This window comes from Oryctolagus cuniculus, chromosome 16, assembly GCF_051225735.1.
Source record: "Oryctolagus cuniculus isolate XC-2025 breed Fujian yellow rabbit chromosome 16, ASM5122573v1, whole genome shotgun sequence".
In the NCBI taxonomy this organism is placed as follows: domain Eukaryota; kingdom Metazoa; phylum Chordata; class Mammalia; order Lagomorpha; family Leporidae; genus Oryctolagus; species Oryctolagus cuniculus.
In genome coordinates this window covers 3969422-3990763 of record NC_142882.1, presented here as the reverse complement: position 1 = coordinate 3990763, position 21342 = coordinate 3969422, and the positions used below count along the sequence as shown (strand labels likewise).

At 42.5% G+C, this 21342-nt stretch overlaps 1 pseudogene; it reads left to right on the top strand.

The window, feature by feature from the left end:
- The first annotated feature begins 13123 nt into the window (after positions 1-13123).
- Positions 13124-13323, top strand: LOC149121402 (phosphatidylinositol N-acetylglucosaminyltransferase subunit Y-like; annotated as a pseudogene).
- The last annotated feature ends 8019 nt before the right edge of the window (positions 13324-21342 follow it).

Genomic DNA, 21342 nt, shown 5'->3' with positions numbered 1-21342 from the left:
TTTTGTCTCAAGTATGACACATCACTATGCCATTTAGCATGATCATCCATGGCTATCTCAATATGTTCTAGAAAAAGATGTTTGGTGCCTTACTTATGTCATGGAGGACAGGCTTTAAAATTAACTGAGCTATTACTAAACTAATTTCTCAATATTTTCATTGCCTTGGATTCCTTTATGTCCAGGCACCCATTGGATGTAAATTTCTTCTTTACTTTCTATAGCTTCTAATATGGTTCTAAACAAGGGTTCTTCAATATTTACAGGTAGGGGTCTGGCCTCAATTAATGTATATACATATTGAGAATCCATAACTATATTCATTATCGGGGGTGCTTCTTGAAGGGCTAGTAGCATGGCTCTTTTTTTTATTCTTGATTACTTCCCTCATTCTCCTTAACTAGTTTAACTCCATCTGATCTCCAAAAGCCATATTTTCCTTGCCCCTGTTTGCTTCCTCCATGAACATAGTAAGTAGGTCCTGGCACAAGATGACCTTGAAGACTGCTTAGCGCCCTTCTAAACATTAAAGGCACATGGATACATTCAATCTGCACTACCCAATGCAAGTAGGGGTCTTCCTGAATCATAACATCTAAATCCTCTTTTTTGATAGGTAACCTATATATAGGTTCTTGCCCTATTCGTATAATGCATTCTTGTCTGATTTTATGTAGGCATTTTAGGGCTCTATTTAGAGGAGATGCTGGTAATACTTTTGGAAATTCCTGTCTACCTACCCAAAGGATATCAGATCCTTGTTGCACTTTATAATTTATGGTATTACCTCCCATGATAACGGTATAGTAAACTTCCTTGCTGGGGTCCCAGTAGCTTAAAGGTTTGTGTTCTTGTAATAGCCTCCTTATAGTCCATAACTCCTGTCTTGCTTTGGGGGTCCATTCCCTGATACTATTTAACTTTTGGTTTCCCTTCATCATAAGAGTAAAAGTTCTGTCTTATTTCCGGGAACAGCTTGGGTCATCCAATTAAGGAGTACTACTAACTTTTGTAGTTTGTTTAGGTTGGGCTTCTCTGGAAGTTCTGGCAACTCTAGCTTTTGCAATGTCCATTTATTCGGGTGTAACGAGTATCCCATCCATGAATAAGGATATTGTTCTTGTAATTTCTCATTTGGTGTCTCAAATCCCTTTTCTAAAAGCATTTTTCTGAGTTTTTCTACGATCAGTTTGTGGTGTTTTGGAGAATGATTGGACCCAATATATATATCATCATATATTGATAAAGATCTACTTCTGGGTGTTGTTGTCTCCAGGGCTCTAGTATGTCCCTTAGTGTACTTTGGTAAATCAAGGGACTTAATACAAAACTTGTGGGAGACAATTCCACACATACCTATGGCCTGGACCTTGATTATTAACCTCTGGGATGGTAAAGGCAGTGTACTGCCTGAAGTCCTTATCCAGAGGGATGGTAAAATAAGCATCCCTCATATCCAAAACAGTAACCTGGTTTCTTCTTTGTAATCCTCCAGGGTGTGGAATACCTAATTGAACTTCTCTTCCCTTATCTACTAATTTATTAAGATCTCTAAAGTCTATTAACATTCGCAATTTACCTGATGTTTTCCTTATCACAAATATTGGGGTGTTCCAGGGATTATCTGGGTCTGCTGGAGACATCTTCCCTTCCTCTAGTAGTCTTTTTGTTAAGGCCATTGGGGAATCAAGGAACCTTTATTAGGATCTTTCATTTTTATCTTTATTGGGGTAATTTGGGTAGAGAGTTGTGCCATAATTAGGGCTACCCCTAACTTTGTTAAGATATCCCTTCCGAATATATTGATGGGAATATCTGGAGATATTAGAATGGATGTCTTTGTCTTCCTTCCTTTTTTGTCTTTCAGCATAACCTATGATATTTTTTGTAATTTAGAGCACCCTCCTACCCTCTCTATATTTTGCCATCCTTCTGTTATCCCTTCTTTTATTCCTTTAACCTCTTGTTCCCTTATTTATAGTTAAATCAGCCCCTGTGTATAACAGCCCTACTATATCTTTCCCCCCTAGGTTTAACTTTAAGGTAGGTCTTTGTTCTAATTTTATTTTGGTAGTTTCGGGTAGATCCCAGTCACAGGGGCTTCCGTCTCTGTTTCCCCCAGGGATGGGGCAGATGGCGGGATAGATGACTGGATATTCTTTTTATTTATTTATGTATTTATTTTTATTTATTTATTTATTTTTATTTTTTGACAGGCAGAGTGGACAGTGAGAGAGAGAGAGAGAGAGAAAGGTCTTCCTTTGCCATTGGTTCACCCTCCAATGGCCGCCATGGCTGGCGTGCTGCGGCCGGCGCACCGCGCTGATCCGATGGCAGGAGCCAGGAGCCAGGTGCTTTTCCTGACCTGGGCCATCCTCCACTGCACTCCCTGGCCACAGCAGAGAGCTGGCCTGGAAGAGGGGCAACCGGGACAGAATCCGGCGCCCCAACCGGGACTAGAACCCGGTGTGCCGGCGCCACAAGGTGGAGGATTAGCCTAGTGAGCCGCGGCGCCGGCCCAGATGACTGGATATTCTGGGCAGACACCATCATGGTCTGGGGGGCATTGCCCCCCGCTTTCCCATTTTTCGGCTGTCTACATACTTTTGCCATATGTCTGGTTCTCCCACAATTACAGCATTTTAGCGGAGTTTTTTCTCCACTCCTACAATTTCTTGCCATATGCCCCTTTTTTCCTCACCTGTAACAATTTCCCTGATAACTTCTTGACCCTTGATGTCTATCTCCAGCCTTTAAGGCCTCTGCCAGCATGGCCATCTTATAGGAGGTGGATCCAAATTCTCCGCAGGCATACATTTTTTCATCTAATGAATCTCCTGGTCTTAAATTTCTAAGCAACTTTTTACATTCTTCATTAGCATTTTGAATGCTCTGGGTGTCCTTTATTTCTTCTGGTGATAATCCAATTCCCCTAATCTGATCTGATGTTAATGGCACTGGTCCAGCCATGTTGGCTGGGGGAGGGGGATGCATCTCATCCCATGCTATTGCCTTCTCTTTTATCTTATCTATGACTAGCTGTTTCTCTGCTGCAAAGCCAGGAGTTACATTCAGTAGCATATTGATGTCTACCGATGTAAAGTTTACTGAAATTACTGCAAAATAAGTGATGGTAGCTGGGTGCATAAGACCATGTTCCTAAACTTGTTTAAGCCAAGCGGCTATTAGTACAGGTCCCACAGGCTCATATTCTTGTCTACCACCTCTTAACCTTATCGGATACGCTGACTGTTCTTTTGCTTTTTCTTCCTTACTTAACTCTCTGGGAACAACCTGAAGTTTTGCCTACATTCTGCTATAGCGTCATAAAGCTTACAGGCATCTCATGTATTTTTTGGATTTAATCCCTTGCCACAACAAATTAACACCTTAAGGGAGTCTACTGCACATTTATAGTCTTTCCCTGTTGTGGTGCCTTCTCCTACTTGTAGGAATTCCTCCAGGAGGTTTTCTACCTCTTCCAAGGTCCACAGATCTTGGAGGTCCCATCCTGTACAAGCTGCTACCAGTTTACAAGCCCATGTTACATTTCCTGGTGAGTAGCACTTCACTTTCTTGCCTCTTGGTGCCTGGCCTGGAAGGACCTTCACCTTCTCTATACTCACTAGTGCCTGCCTATATTCTTTTGACTGGGACATCCCACCCATCGTGGTCTCTTTCAACCACCGCTACTCACCCTTTCAACAATTCCTCAAGGGCTCTTCTCCTCACAGTCTGACTTCAGGTCCCTGTTCTGGTGCCATCTGTCAGGATCTCCCCCTTCAGGAACTGGCTGGGTTACCGCAAAGGAAGAGTCGAGGAGACTGAGGAAGGTCAAGCTAAACACACTTTATTGATACTCTAGGTGACTAGGAGGAAAGATCGCTCAAGCCTACTGCTGTGGGCACTAGGCACTACAGACCAGGAGCTTCTCCCCATGGGCACTAGGCACTACAGACTGTGGAGAGAAGCTGAGCAACCTCTGGTTTACAGCATCTGAGGGTCCCCCTTATATACAGTTTCTAGAGGCTAGCCCCGCCCACATTCTGACCTCCCAGGGTCCCGTAGTCATGGCAATGACAGTTTGTGGGTAGGCCATCTAGTTAGGCCATCCGTTTTCAAATCTTACCAGCTAAGGTGGTTACCTCTCTCGTTTTCTTTCAAGCTGTGCTACTGCACAGTTACTTTCTTTCAAAGGGTGCTACAGTTACTTTGATTCAAACAGTGCTACAATTACTTTCTCCATGAATGGTTCCTAACACATAGGCAGGGTCAAGTCATAACTTATCAATAGTCACCTTGAATATAAATGTCCTCAACACTCCAGTTAAGAGATACAGACACGGGGCTGGAACTCTGGCATATAGGGCTAGGCCTCTGCCTGTGGTGCAGACATCCCATAAGGGCACCAGTTCTACTCCCAGCTGCACCTCTTCCAATCAAGCTCTATGGCTTGGAAAAGTAATGGAAAATGGCCCCAGTGCTTGTGTGTCTGCACTCATGCAGGATAACTGGAAGTTTCTGGCTCCTGGCTTCAGATTGGCTCAGCTCTGACCACTGCAGCCATTTGGGGAGTGAAGCAGCAGGCGTAAAACCTTTCTCGTTGTCTCTCTATCTGTAACTCTACCTCTCAAATAAATAAGTGTAATTTTTAACTGCTCGTGAAGTTAAAACATTGTTGGTTCTGTTTAAATGTGTCATTTCAGATGCCAAAGGACCTCTTTTTCCCTGATCTCTATTGTGTTCAATACTCTGGGACAGTTCTGTAAGCAGATAAAACCAATAACATTCTACAGCTTCCAACTTAAAGTATGGTTAATTCATATTACAAAGGGCAGAAAGTAATTCTAATTGCTTGATGGTAATTAAAAAAATAGTTATAGATTTTAGAAAACTGTTACTGAAGCTACTCTATTGTCTCATCTTGTATGTCATGTTACACGTGTTCACATATTGTATGTCTACATGGGAAAATTTATTATGAGTTCTGTTTTAATTGGCTTATAGATAAAATATCACTCATAAATTCAAACTGCTAAGATAATGAGAGATATCTTTTTGGTTTGTGTGACCTAAATTTCTGTACTTGAAATTTATAGAAAGCATTGGACCTTCAGGTAAATGTTTCGATAAGTTGCTACTTAACAGTTTAAATTGCTTGCTAGTTTTCATTTGATACCGATTTTTCTTTTTTCTTTTCTTTTCTTTTCTTTACTTTTCTTTTCTTTTTTCTTTTTTCTTTTTTCTTTTTTTTTTTTTTTTTTAGGCAGAGTGGACAGTGAGAGAGAGAGACAGAAAGAAAGGTCTTCCTTTTTCCATTGGTTCACCCCACAATGGCCGCTGCTGCCAGTGCGCTGTGGCCAGTGCACTGCACTGATTCGAAGGCAGGAGCCAGGTGCTTCTCCTGGTCTCCCATGTGGGTGCAGGGACCAAGGACTTGGGCCATCCTCCACTGCACTCCCGGGCCACAGCAGAGAGCTGGACAGGAAGAGGAGCAACTGGGCAGAATCCAGTGCCCTGACTGGGACTAGAACCCAGGGTGCCGGTGCCACAGGCAGAGGATTAGTCTATTGAGCTGTGGTGCTGGCCTTTATACTGTTATTGTAAGTAGGCAATCTTGGAAGCCTAACTTGTTCCCTCATTGCTCTATTCACTTCAAAATAGGAAGCTAATTCTATTCTGAAAACCTTTCTAGAATGTACATTTTGATCTTTTTACCTTATAAAAGGTATGGCTAACACTTTTGTGTAATAGCATAGCCAAAATGAGAGCTTAAAATATGATCCCACAGCTAGATATACTTTGCCATGGCACAGAAAACAGGCAAAGCCTCACTTTTTTAACCAAACAAAGGGAGAGAGTTTTACTAATGACTTAAAATTTTAAAAATAAGGTATGCATCATTTTTGACATAGCTTTCCTCATGGACATTTTCTACCTCAAAGAAAACAATTATCAGAATATGCCTGTGACTAATCATTTCTAGTTTAGGCCACCAAAGATTAGGGTCAGAGCACTCCCTTGACTTGCATTCTCTTAAAGGTTTCTTTGGCCAATTATTGGCTGCTTTACAAAGTCATCTGCCATCAAGGAGACCCAACAGGCCAGCCCACTGCTTTGGTTTTCAATGTGGAAAGCCAGGGCTTCAGGAAAAGTCAGCTTCTGTAGAGCCCTGGCAGCTCTGCCAGCCAAGAGTTGGGTCACTAGAAACAGCCCCACCCTGGAGTTAAAGGCATGCAGGTCAGAGCCACAGGCCTTGCTCACTCTAAGCTGAAAATCCAAGCCCTTCACGCACCACAGCTTCCAAAGTAACCACTGCTGTCAAGGGGATGGCCAAGTAGGGTCCACATCATTGCAGGCAGAACTGCATATTAATGAATAAATGTTCTCCTTTTGGAAATGCTACCTGCCTTCTCTTTAAGCCAGTTTTCTTTCCAGGCCAGCTAGGAAATGGAAGTCAACAGGGTGCCTCCCTTATGATGTACCACATATGAAGAGATGTAGAGAGGGTTGAGCCTAATAACAGACAAGGCCTTAAGCCTGCCTGATTATTTTCAAGCCCTTTCCATAAGTTTGTATTTCCTTCTCAATGAAAAAACTTGCTCATTTTTGTTTGATTGTTTGTTTGTTTTTGACAGGCAGAGTAGACAGTGAGAGAGAGAGAGAGAAATGTCTTCTTTTTCTATTGGTTCACACCCCCAATGGCCACTACAGCTGGTGTGCCATGGCCAGCGTGCCGTGCCGATCCAAAGCCAGGAGCCAGGTGCTTCTCCTGGTCTCCCATGTGGGTGCAGGGCCCAAGGACTTGGGCCATCCTCCAGTGAACTCCCCAGCCATAGCAGAGAGCTGGACTGGAAGATGAGCAACTGGGACAGAATCTGGTGCTCCACCAGGACTAGAACCCAGTGTACCAGCACCGCAGGCAGAGGATTAGCCTATTGAGCCATGGTGCTGGCCTTGCTCATGGTTTTGACACTTTTCTAAGGGCCTCTAATAATGACTATTCTTGCTTTTTGGATCCTATAATTTTAGATCCTGTGAGTTTAAACTGCTTGATAGATTCATTTTCTATGGACTTAAAAAAGTACAAGTCTAGGTGGCCAAGCACAAGAAACCTCTGATGGAAGCTGTTTCTGCAATCTGGCATTGCACACCCCTGGAGAAGCCAGCTACTGCTGAGAAGCCACCTCCTGCTGCAACCCTGTCTTGACTCCCCTTCCCAAAGATGCCCCTTATCAGCATGTAGCAGCCACAGTGATCATCACCCAGTTGCCACTAACAGATGTTAGAGCTTCCATCTCCAAGAGGAGGGAATGTGAGGAGTCAGCAATGGAACTTGGGGTGTAAAATATTTGCTTCCTTCCCCAAAACATTATCTTTAGCAAGAACAAACAGGCTGCCCTCCTTCCTTTGAAATCCCCAAATTTACCATGAGAATAACAAGGGAGCTTCTCCAGAGCTCACAGATTACTGTGAAAGCAAGTTAACTATGGCAGCTTTAGCAGGCCAGAGAGGACAGATAACTGCAAATGGGATCTTTTGATGGTTTTTGTCCCTGCCTGGTAACCAAATGCCAATCTGATTATTGAGTTTTTTTTTTTTTCTTTGAAATTGTACTTAAAGCTGCCACCAGTCCCCTTTGGATTTTCCTCTCTTGGAAGCCCCCTCCATGCCACTCTGGTGGGAGGTCCTTGATTCTAACAAATACTTTTAAGTCTCAAAAAAATCTTTTTTAAAAAAGATACAGACTGGCTGAATGGATTCAAAAACAAAACCCAGCTATTTACTGCTTACAACACATCTCACCAGCAAAGATACATGCAGACTGAAAGTGAAAGGATGGAAAAAGATATTCCATGCTAACAGAAACCAAAAAAGAGCTGGTGTTGCCACCCTAACATCAAACAAAAGAGACATTACCATAAAAACAGTTAAAATAGACAAAGGGGCACTATGTAATTATTAAGGGATTAACAGGAAAATGTTACTATAATAAATGTATATGCACTCAATTACAGGGTGCCTGCTTTATAAAAGAAATGTTAATTGACCTAAATGGAGACATAGACTACAATACAATCATAACAGGGGACTTTAAATCCCCACTCTCAGCAATGGACAGATCAACCAGACAGAAAACCAGTAAGAAAACAACAGAGTTAATCAACACTATAGACCAAATGGAACTAATAGATATCTGTAGAACCTGTCAGCCCACAGTAGTGGAATACACATTCTTCGCATCAGTGCATGGAACTTTCTCTAGGACAGATCATATGCTAGGCCACAAAGCAAGTATCAGCAAATTAAAAAATATCGAGATCATTCATGCATCTTCACTGACCACAATTGAATAAAGCTGGAAATCAACAATTCAAGAATCTCTAGATCATATGCAAACACTTGAAGAATGAACAACATGATCCTAAACACACAATGGGTCTGAAGAAATCTAAAGAGACATCAAAAAATTTCTGGAAATAAATGAAGATGACAATACATATCAAAACTTATGGGATATAGCAAAAGCAGTGTTAAGAGGGAAGTTTATAGCAGTCCTGCCTACAGGAAGAAACTGGAAAAGTACCAAATAAAGAGGCTATCAATGCATCTCAAGGACCTAGAAAAACAAACCAAATCCAAAAGTAAGAGGAAATAAAGAATTAATGATAGAAAATAAACAAAATTGAATAAAAATACAAAAAAATCAGTTAAATGAAGAGTTGGATTTTGAAAAAATAAAAAAAAAATTGATACACCATTGCTGCAACTAACCAATGAAAAGAAAGAAAACACCCAAATCAATAAAATCAGAGATGAAAAGGGAAATGTAACAACAGGTACCACAGAAATAAAAAAAAAATTATCAGGAATTGTTACAAAGACCTGTATGACAACAAATTAAGAAACCTAGGAGAAATGGTTAGATTCCTAGAAACATAAAACCAACAAAATTGAGTCATGAAAATATAGAAAGCCTAAACAGACCAATAACCAAAGTGGAAACTGAATTAGTAATAAACATCCTCGGGGCAAAGAAAACCCCAGGACCAGATAGATGGCTTCACTGCTGAATTCTTCCAGACATTTTTAAAGATTTATTTATTTATTTATTTGAAAGTCAGAGTTAAGTAGAGAGAGGAGAAGCAGAAAGAGAGAAGTCTCCCATCTGCTGGTTCACTGCCCAATTGACAGAGAGGTCAGAACTGTGCTGGCCTGAAGCCAGGAGCCAGGAGCTTCTTTCAGGTTACAATGTGAGTGCATGGGCCCAAGGACCTGGGCCATCTTCCACTGCTTTCCCAGGCCATGACAGAGAGCTAGACCAAAACTGCAGCAGCTGAGACTCGAACCAGCACCCATATGGGATGCCGGCACCACAGGCAGAGGCTTAGCCCACTTGTGCCACAGCATCGGCCCCTCTACCAGACATTTAAAGAACTCCAATTCTTCACAAGTTATTCAAAACAACTGAACTGGAGAGAATTCTCTCAAACTCCTATGAGGCAGGCATCATCTTAATTCCTAAACATGAAAAATTTGCAACAGAGAAAGAGAACTATAGGCCAATACATCTGATGAACATAGATGCAAAAATCCTAGCTAATCAAATCCAGCAACATGTCAGAAACATCATTCACCCAAAGTGGGGTTTATCCCTGGGATGCAGGGATGCATTCAATGTTCACAAATCAATCAATGGGATACATCACAGTAACAAACTGAGACAAAAGCATATGATTATCTTAACAGATGCAGAGAAAGCATTTGATAAAACACAACAGCCTTTCATGATGAAAACCTTAAGCAAATTGGGTAAAGAAGGAACATTCCCCAACACAATCAAGGTAATGTATGACAAACTGAGTGCCAGCATCCTGCTGAATGGGGAAAAGCTGGAAGCATTCCACCTAATATCTGGAACTAGACAAGGATGCCTACTCTCACCACTGCTATTTAATATAGTCCTGCTATTTGAATATATTCCTCATTTCTGAATTATGCCTGCCTTCTAGCGCCATCCATTCATAAGGAAACTCCAATTTACAAACAGCACTGGGGAGCACATCTCCTTAGATGAACAAGAAAACGTATGACACAATATGATATCCAGAATGTTTTAAATTTCCCAGTTGGTCTTGGATTTCTGCTAAAGTTGGAGAGAATTCCCCTCAGAGTCTGTATAAGCAAGGCTTACTCATCAATGAAGGCATGATAGAATGGCCTATTGCATTCAAAGAGGTATACTTCCACTTCAATACTGGATATCAACAGAGAGATCTGAATACACTCCTTAAATCAGATATAGTGTGAACCCTTCAATTTAGTAGTAAACCCACTTTTCACATCTTGTCTGTGAGCGGAATTACATACATCAAGCTGAGAAGCCTCTGCTCTGCAAAAGAAACACTTGGCAAAGTGAAAAGGAAACTGACAGAACTATAAAATTGATAAAAGATTAATATCCAGGATCTATAAAGAGCTCAAGAAATTCCACAACAACAAAACAAACAATTCAGTTAAGAAATAAGCAAAGGATTTCAACACACATTTTTACAAGGAGAAAATTCAAATGGCCAACAGACGCATGAAAAAATGCTCAGGATTACTAGCCATCAGGGAAATGCAAATCAAAACCACAATGAGGTTTCACCTCACCCCAGTTAGAATGGCTTTCATACAGAAATCAACAAACAATAAATGCTGGCAAGGATGTGGAGGAAAATATACCATAATCTACCATTGGTGGGAATGTAAACTGGTATATCCATTGTGAAAGACAGTATGGAAATACCTCAGAAAGCTGAAAACAGATATACCACACAACCCAGTATCCCACTCCTGGGAATTTACCCAAGGGAAATGGAATCAGCCTATGAAAGAATTATCTCTGCCCTGTATTCACTGCAGCTCAATTCACAGTAGCTAAGATAGGTTATCAAACCAGATGTCCATCAACTGATGACTGGATAAAGAAATTATGGGACATATACACTGCAGAACACTACCCAGCCATAAAAAGGATGAAGTCCTGTCTTTTGCCAACAAAATAGATACACCGGGAAACCATTATACTTAGTAAAATAAGCCCATTCCAAAAAGACAAATACCATGCTTTCCCTGATTTGTGGTTAACTAATAGAGCTTCAAAAATGTAATGTATAGGAGTGAAATTGTCATTTTGAGATGTAATGATTGTTTAGAACACTTGTCACTACTGTTGAGGAACAGTGTTGTTTTTCTTCTTACTATTTGTTGAACCCTTTTCTGAGTGTAGGGTTAATCTTATGAGTATAAAGTAAATGAAATTAGATCACTGTAAAAATTAAGAAGGAATAAGAGAGGAAGGAGGATGAAGGGTGGGAGCCTGGGCAGGAGGGAGTGTGGGAGAGGAAATATCACTATGTTCCTAAGTCTGTATACATGAAATACATGTAATTTGTGTATCTTAAATAAAAATTTTTAAAAAGATCCATTTTGAATAAGCCATTGTTTTTAAATCTGGTTATTTAGTCTTGCAGCACTTGAGTGAATAAAATGAACAAAGGTAATGAATACATAGAGTTCAAAACACAGACATACAAATAACAAACATACCTCTCCATTTGTCTTGAAACTCTTAGCCATGCATGCTAAGAATCCTTCTTATGTACTGACGCACTATAAACACAAGTAGATTATGAACTGACACACCATGCACTTATTTGTAGACACTATTTCTATTGTCCTGGAAGTTGTACGCACCATTCAGTCCTCAAACTTTGTTCAACTAAGCATCTCTAAGCAATGATTTATACCATCCTAGGCATAACTTGGACTATCCTAGGTAATTCTGTAGGCCATTTATATAACAAGTGTACTTGCAGCCCTAATGTGTTAATTTATGGAATAAAGTGCTCTACATGGCCTCCAAAGCCCAGAAATGGATTAAACATAATCCACAATTCATAAAACACATTTCATTTCAGTATTGTCCTACATATTTTGTGCAGTCACATTTGGTGGTATGAAGACTTATCACAACCTTAGGTTCTTTTACCTACTCTTAAATAAGTCTTCTACCCAAGCAAGGATGAGGACATGGTAAAAAGATGAAGACAATTCAAAAAGTTAGGAGCAGTTTTAATGGCATAATAGGGAGGCACCTTACTCCTCTAGTCTAGAGGAAGATATTTTAAAAAGAGGGAGAGAGCAATTTCAGAGAACCCTTAGTTTTTTAGGATGTATTAGATGGTTATTAACATCACTTACAAAACTGTCTTGAACTTAATGGAGCTTATGTTGAGAGAGCATATTTATATTTTTTATTGTTCTCTTATAGTTCCATTTTGCCATGAACATTGTGATGTCTCCAACTCTTGTAGAATTTGCTGATTTTTCACCTTCAATTATGTCTACATTTGCTTATTTCTAGGCAAGGTGGTTTACTGAGAATATTTCCATAGTTGTTCCTTCTGGTAAACTGATACATTCTTCAACATAAAATAACCTTTCTGGTTTCTTACAACCATTTCTGACTTAAAGTCGGTTATATGTAAAATTAGAACAGCTGCCTCAGTTCATCCAAGAATATTCAGGACAGTTTCTAGTTATTTTCTTAGTTCCTACCAGGAGACACATAATGTAAGACACAACTTAACACAAGACTCCAGTGTGATTTGATACTACATAAACTCCAAAAGCAGTAGCAGGGAGGGTGCAACAAGGGGTGGTCACCAGTGGCCAGGCCATGCTGAGAGGGGCACATGGCATGCTTATGTCAGTGCTGTGGGTGTCTAGGGTGCCTGCATGAGACAAGGTCACAGCCCCCAGCAGATCAGAGCAAAAGGGCAGGGCAGATGCCAAGCAGTTTTCCACACAACCCTGCTGGAGTTTCTGGTTGCCCCCTCTCCCTAAGAAGCCACTCAGATATGAAGCATTAATCAATGACCTGAGTAATGAAATGCTGAGAAAAGCCTATCCAATCACTGACAGGATTTCTAACATCATGCCACAGGCAGCAAGGACAACCCAAAAAATAAAGAAACAGAGCAGCAATAGATCATAATTTTTAAAAAAACACACCTACATTTTCTCAATACCATATTCCTTTTGAAACAAGGTGACAGGTAATAAGTTCAAGAGAATGTTTCTGTATCTTCCTATGCTGATAGTCCTTATTCCAATGACTTCTCCAGCTGGACTTAGGGGGAAGAAAATGTCCCACAGGGTATCCCAGTACCACCAGCCTCTGCTTCTAGTTTGTTCCTGTCAAGTCCCATAACAGTCCATGTGTTCTTGCACCTTTAGACTTGGATAGGCATTAAACTCTTCAGGCCTAGCTAAGGCAACCAGAATCAAGGTGGTATATAAATTCATGATACGTTGGGCATTCATCTCTGAAAGTTCTACTTGGTAGAAATACTGGAGCTCACTAATTGAGAAAACCAATTATCATGTTCATCTTGATGCAATAAGAACACAATGCAATTTCTCTGACACTGTGGTTAAAAAATAAAAAAAAGTATAACCTGAATCCAATCTTCTATCTATCAAAGCAGTCTGAAGAACATTTTACAAAATTCTATGAAATAATGACTTCACCTTCAAAGCAGTCAAGGTCATGAAAAACAAAGGCTGAGAAACCATTCTGTTCAGTACTTAAATAACATGTTTTCTAGGAAAGCAAACAAAAGCAACTAAGTATACACAATGTCTGGGAGTAAACAGAACCCATAGCATTTCACGATAATTAAAGTTTTAATAGCCTGAAGAAAGAACCAACCCATGGAGAGCTATGCCACTTTCAAAGAGGAAGAATTAACTTGAAAAACATGCCAATTTTCCCAAAATTGACTTCGGAAATCAGCGTAGTTTAAGTCAGCAGCCACGTACCTTCCTGGACCTCCATTCTTGCCATGTGTGCAAGGGAAGATGTCAAAGGCAGACCACAAGCAGGAGCTGGCCACTGGACAAGGAGCAGCCATTCACACCTGAAGCTGCTGTGCTTCCCGGAGCTCCACCCTAGACCAAGAAAAGCCCCACCTGTGGAATGGGCCTCCCTCTCCAGTCTTGCCCTCTGAGCCCCAGAGCTCAACCCCAGGCCCTACCCCCCACCACACAGATGTGGTCAGCCGCACCCCCGGGCCAGGTGCTGCTCACACGCAGGCTCCCGCTCAGTGCCCAGGGAGTGAAATGGGTCTGGCATCACGGCCCAGGCCTAGCGTTCTCAGCTCACCACAGTATTGCCTGGAAGCACCCCCACCTCCCAGTCCTCCACTGACCCAGGCCAAGCCCATTCCCCTACTCACGAAGCAAACCAGAAGACCTCTGCTGGGGGCTGTAGGAACTGGTAGAGACCACCTCAGGCCAGAACTCTGCCACAGAGACTGCCATCTGGGACCTCCCACACCTGACCAGAAACAGAAGCTCTGCTTGCCTACTCACTTTGGCCAGAAGTGGAAATGCAGGGCAGCCCTCCCAGGGCCGGAAATGCAACCGCCAGGCATGCATTTTACCTGCCACCAGGGGTCCAGTGTGTGAGCAGCAGATGGGAGGCAGGGCCGCTGCTTGCTTGTGACCTACCCTTGTGGGGCCCTTTCTTCCCCCAGACCCACACCACAGACATGTTTTGATTGTTACCAGCTGTGGGAGGGTGCGCAGGACAGCTCCTGGCTGCCACAACGAAGAATTATCAGTAGACCCGCGGTTGGGAAAGACTACAGAGGGGCCATTAAGTCTCCGATATTCTGAATAAAATGGAAATGGTTCAGAATTCAACAGAAACAAGACTTGTTTATGGGGTCTAGGGTCACCCCAAAGTGAAATGCGCACAGTGTTAAGTCACTTTTTCCTATTTTAGGGAGTAGATGACTGGACAAGAAACAGGTGAATCCAGTCACAGCCAATGAGCAGATTCCTACCGCCCTTTAATAAATCCTCTTTAATAGGGAGTGGTGTGAGGGACCGGCACTGGGGCGTAGTAGACTGAGCCTCCGCATGCAGTGCCGGCATCCCATATGGGCGCCGGTTTGAGTCCAGGCTGCTCTTCTTCTGATCTAGCTCCCCACTATGGCCTGGGAAAGCAGTGGAAGATGGCCCAAGTCCTTGGGCCCAGGCAACCATGTGAGAGACCTGCGAGAAGATGCTGGCTCCTGGCTTCAGATCAGGCCAGCTCTGGCCAAAGTTCGTCTGGGGAGTGTAACAGTGGATGGAAGACTCTCTTTCGCAAGCACTCTCTCTCTCTGCCTCTCTGTAACTCTGCCTTTCAAATAAATAAATCTTTTTTAAAAATTTTCATGGAATAATTGAATTATACGTTTAGGGGCAGATGTTGTGATCCAACAGGTTGCACCCCTGATTACAATTGCATCCCATATGGAGAGTGCCAGTTCTAGTCCCACAACCTTCACTCCCAATGCAGCCTTCTGCTAATGCATCCGGCGAGGCAGCAAATGATGGCCCTAGTGCTTGGCCCCTGCCACCCACATGGGAGAACTGGAGGGAGTTCCTTGCTCCCAGCTCTGCCTCACCCAGTTCTGGTTGTTGCAGGCATTTGGAGAGTAAATCAGAAGGTGGGAGTTATTCTCTCTCTCTCTCTCTCTCTCTCTCTCTCTCTCTGTGTGTGTGTGTGTGTTGCTCTCAGTCCCTTTCTCCTTAAAGTAGAGGAAAATAAACATTGTTAGAAAAGAGAAAAAAGAAAATAAACATTCTTTAAAATATAGTAATTTTAGGCTGGCACTGCTGCTCACTTGGCTGATTCTCCAACTGCGGCACCGGCACCCCGGGTTCTAGTCCCAGTTGGGGTACCAGATTCTGTCCCGATTGCTCCTCTTCCAGTCCAGCTCTCTGCTGTGGCACGGGAAGGCAGTGGAGGATGTCCCAAGTGCTTGGGCCATGCACCCACATGGGAGACCAGGAGGAAGCACCTGAGTCTTGGCTTTGGATTGCCGCAGCATGCCGGCCATTGTGACCATTTGGGGGTGAACCAACGGAAAGAAAGACCTTTCTTTCATCACTCACTCTCACTTTCTAGCTCTGCAGGTTGAAAAAGTATAGTAATTTTAGATTTTTTATATATAGTAATACTCCTGGATTCCTGCCTCTGCCAACCACCACCATTTACCATCTTCTTCCAACTACCATCCTCTCTCACTGAGATCATCCCAAATATCCCAATAGCCTCCAAACTACCCCCTTTGCCTTTCTTCAGACTGTTCTCAGCACAACACACCAAGGGGTTCTTTTAAGCATGTGAATCACATTTCTTTTTTTTTTAACTTTTATTTAATGAATATAAATTTCCAAAGTACAGCTTATGGATTACTATGGTTCCCCCACCATAACTTCCCTCCTACCCGCAACCCTCCCCTTCCCTCTCCCTCCCCTCTTCCATTCATATCAACATTCATTTTCAATTCTCTTTATATGCAGAAGTGCAGTTTAACATATATTAAGTAAAGATTTCAACAGTTTGCACCCACATAGAAACACAAGGTGAAAAATAGTGTTTCAGTACTAGTTATAGCATTAAATCACAATGCCCAGCACATTAAGGACAGAGATCCTACATGAGGAGTAAGTGCACAGTGACCCCTGTTGTTGACTTAACAAATTGACACTCTTGTTTATGGCATCAGTAATCAACCTAGGCTCTTGTCATGAGTTGCCAAGGCTATGGAAGCCTTTAGAGTTCACCAGCTCTGATCATATTTAGACAAGGTCGTAGTCAAAGTGGAAGTTCTCTCCTCCCTTCAGAGAAAGGTACCTCCTTCTTTGGTGACCTGTTCTTTTCACTGGGATCTCACTCACAGAGATCTTTCATGCTTTTTTTTTTTTTTTTGCCAGAGTGTTTTGGCTTTCCATGCCTGTAATACTCTCATGGGCTTTTCCACCAGATATGCGTGCCTTAAGGGCTGATTCTGAGGCCAGAGTGCTGTTTAGGACATCTGCCATTCTATGGGTCTGCTGTTTATCTTGCTCCCCATGTTGGATCATTCTCTCCCTTTTTTTATTCTATCAGCTAGTATATGCAGACACTAGTCTTGTTTATGTGCTCCCTTTGGCTCTTAGTTCTATCATTATGTTCAATTGTGAACAGAAATTGATCACCAGGACTAGTGAGATGGCATTGTTACATGCCACCTTGATGGGATTGCGGAATCCTCTGGTATGTTTCTAACTCTACTGTTTGAAGTAGGTCAGCTTGAGCATGTCCCGAATTGCACATCTCTTCCCTCTCTTATTCCCACTCTTATATTTCACAGCGATCACTTTTCAGCCAGAAATCTACCAACAATAGATGCTGGAGAGGATGTGGGGAAAAAGGGACACTAACCCACTGTTGGTGGGAATGCAAACTGGTAAAGCCACTATGGAAGTCAGTCTGGAGATTCCTCACAAACCTGAATATAACCCTACCATTCAACCCAGCCATCTCGCTCCTTGGAATTTACCCAAAGGAAATGAAATTGGCAAATAAAAAAGCTGTCTGCACCTTAATGTTTATTGCAGCTCAATTCACAATAGCTAAGACCTGGAACCAACCCAAATGCCCATCAACAGTAGACTGGATAAAGAAATTATGGGACATGTACTCTATAGAATACTACACAGCAGTCAAAAACAATGAAACCCAGTCATTTGCAACAAGATGGAGGAATTTGGAAAACATCATGCTGAGTGAATTAAGCCAGTCCCAAAGGGACAAATGTCATATGTTCTCCCTGATCAGTGACAACTAACTGAGCACCAAAGGGGAAACTTGTTGAAGTGAAATGGACACTATGAGAAACAGTGACTTGATCAGCTCTTGTCCTGACTATTGATGTACAATGTAATACTTTATCCATTTTAGTATTTTTTGTTCTAGTACTATTGGTTGAACTCTGTAATTAACACACAATTATTCTTAGGTGTTTAAATTTTAACTGAAAATTGATCCCTGTTAGGAATCTGGAAAGCATTATGTTGAGTGAAATAAGCCAGTCCCAAAGGGACAAATACCCTATGTTCTCCCTGATCAGTGACAACTAACTGAGCACCAAAAAGGAAACCTGTTAAAATGAAATGAACACAATGAGAAACGGCGTCTTGATCAGCCCTTCCCTGACTGTTGATGAACAGCTTAATACGTTATCCCTCTTTGTATTTTTTTGTTTGTTTTACTTAATACTTTTGCTTGAATACTGTAATCAATATGCAGTTATTCTCAAGTGTAAATCACATTTTGTTCTATGTCAAAGTCATGTTAGGCTTGCCAGTGACACCTTCCATTTCCCAGCCTGGGATTCGCACTCCCCACTGGTCTATGGCTTCTCACACTTCTCCCCATCTCTTTACCTCTCCTTGAACAAACCAAGAGACACACACATCCAGACTTCTGTTTGTACTTGAAATTCCTGTCTGGAATGCTCTTCTATCAGAAACATCCATGGAGGGCCAGCACTGTGGTATAGTAGGTAAAGTCGCTGCCTGTGACTCCAGCATCCCTCATGGGTACCAGTTCAAGTCCCAGCTGCTCTACTTCCAATCCAACTCCCTTCTAATGGCCTGGGAAAGCAGTAGAAAATGACCCAAATGCTTGGGTCCCACCACCCACCTGGGAGACCTGGAAGAAGCTCCTGGCTTCTCACTTCAGCCTGGCTCAGCCATAGACATTGTGGCCATTTGGGAAGTGACCCAGTGGAATGGAAGATCAATATCTCTATTTCTTCCTCTCTCTGTGTAACTTTGCCTTTCAAATAAATAAATCATTTACAAGGAAAGAAGAAACAAACAAAAAAACGTCCATGGGCTCACTTCAACCCCTTCTTCTGACTGTTAGTGTTTCTGTGATTGAGCTCCCTCCACATTCCCTGTGGTGAATGCCATGTTCCCCTCTAATTTGCATCTGGAAGTCCTAACCTCCAGGGTGCCTCTATGAGGGCACCCCAGGGCACGTAGAACATGTATGCCACCTTTTCATCCCATTATCCCTGTAGATTTTTTGCATTTGGAGATCCGCCCTGGGTGGATGCACTTAAAGTTTAACAAGATTGTGAAGACATGATGTATTAGGAAGAGAATCTTCATGAGGCATGGAATCAGCCAGCACCTGGTGCTTGCATTTCTGTCCTCCAGGGCTGCAAGAAAATGGATTTCTGCTGTTCAAAACACCCCATCCGTGGCAAATACCTGAGCTGACAAATACCTTCCTTATCTACTTGCTCCTTACTTTTCTCTACACCACACATCTCCTTCTAACATGCTATCTGTCTTATTTATTTTCCTTAGTCATACAGGAGTAGACCAGAATTGAAAAGAAAAATATTGGGGCTGGTGCTGTGGCACAGTGGGTTAAAGTCCTGGCCTGAAGCGCCAGTATCCCATAAGGCAGTGGTCCTGGTCCCAGCTGCTCCTCTTCTGATCCAGCTCTCTGCTATGGCCTGGAAAAACAGTGGAAGATGGCCCAAGTCCTTGGGCCCCTGTATCCATGTGGGAGACCTGGAATAAGCTCCTGGCTCCTGGTTTCAGATCGGTGCAGCTCTGGCTGTTACGGCCATCTGAGGAGTGAACCAGCAGATGGAAGACCTCTCTCTGTGTCTCTACCTCTCTCTGTAACTCTTTCAAATAAATAATATTAATCTTTAAAAAGAAAAGAAAAAGGCTAAAAGCAAACAATAACCAGCTTCAAAAAGTATAAACAGAAACCACACTACACCCCACTCCACTAGACTAGAGAAAATAGCCAAGAGCACAAAATGACGAAATTTATAACAAAGGCACAGCAGCTAAAGCTGCCACTACAACACCTACATCCTGTGGCTGAGTGCCATTCCAGTTCTGGCTATTCTGTTTCTGGTCCAGCTCCCTGCTAATGCACCTGAGAAGGTGACAGAGGATGGCCCAAGTGCTTGAGGCCCTGCCAACCATGTGGGAGGTGGAGTTCCTGGCTTCTGGATTCAGCTTAGCTCATCTGGGGATGTGGCAGCCATCTGGAGGAGTGAACCTGTGGATGCAAGATACCTCTCTCTGTGTGTCTATCTCTCTCTCTTTCTCCATCTCTCCTGTCTCTGTGTGACTCTGCCTTTCAAATAAGTAAATAACCCCTTTTTTAAAACCAAAGATAAAAAAAAAAATCAACAAAGATGAAAGTTAGTTCTGAAAAACTTCTAGGATCGTGATTAGGGAAGAAAAACATGACCAAAAGTGAGAAAGGAACATTTGAATGTAACTTCAAAGGTTAAAAAAGATGATGAGAGATTATTTTGAACTCCAGGATCCGAATTTGGAAAAACAAAATTTCTTAGAAAAACATAACTTACTGAAACCACGAGGAGGTGCTGCAACATCAGCTTCCAGATGCCTCATGTCTCTCCAGGAATTTTTTGTGTCTTCATCTGGAAGAGCTCAGGTAGGCATAAGGAGCATGCTGCACCTCTGGGTCACTCTTCAGGGAGAGGAAGAATACTGGTGGAGGTGCCTTCAACTAAGACCGCAGGGACAATGTCGATGTTATTGATGAACAGAAAGGATACAAGAGATAACTCCTCACACCACAGTGCCACACATCAGGCCACTATGCTGTTTTCTATTGTTGATGCACGCAATTGATGACTTAAAACAATGAACACAATTATCTTGCCATTTCTGAAAACTGGAAACCTGGGCACAACTTAGCTGGGTCTTGGGCTCTTACAAGCCTGGAACTGATACAAGCTGTGGTTTCATCTTAAGTCTCAACTGCTGAAGAACCCTCCCCCAAGCTTGATCAAGTTGTCACCAGAATTCTTTTCCTTGTTGTGATAAGAATGAGGAATATAGCTTCTCACCAGCTCTTGGCAGGGGTGGAGGTGGGAGTGGGTGGTGGTGGAGGGTGGGGTGGGAATGGGGATAGGCTGCCTCTGGCCTTGGGGACTATTGTAGTGCCCTCGTGTTTGCCTTTTCCATAGACAATCCACAGGATTGATTTGCAAGGCCACTGGGATAATGTTTCACCCCCATCTGCCAAGACCAAGTGTTATATGAGGGTACTTCAAAAAGTTTGTTGAAAATAAAATTAGGTGATACGTTAGGGGTGAACATTTGGTTCAGCAGATAAGATACTGCTTAGAATGGCCATATGCCATGTCAGAGTGCCTGGTTCAAACCCTGGCTCCCCCATTTCCTATCCAGCTTCCTGCTAATGCATTCTAGGAGGCAGCAGGTGATGGCCCCGTGTGGGAGAACATCTGGGCTCCTGGCTTCAGCTTGCTGTTGTGGCATTTGATGAGTGAACTAGCAGATGGAAGCTCTCTTTGTCTGTCTCTCTCCCCACCCCCATCACTCTTTCAAAGAAATCAGTCTTTAAAAATGATGATGGTTATGTCAAGGACATTGATGACA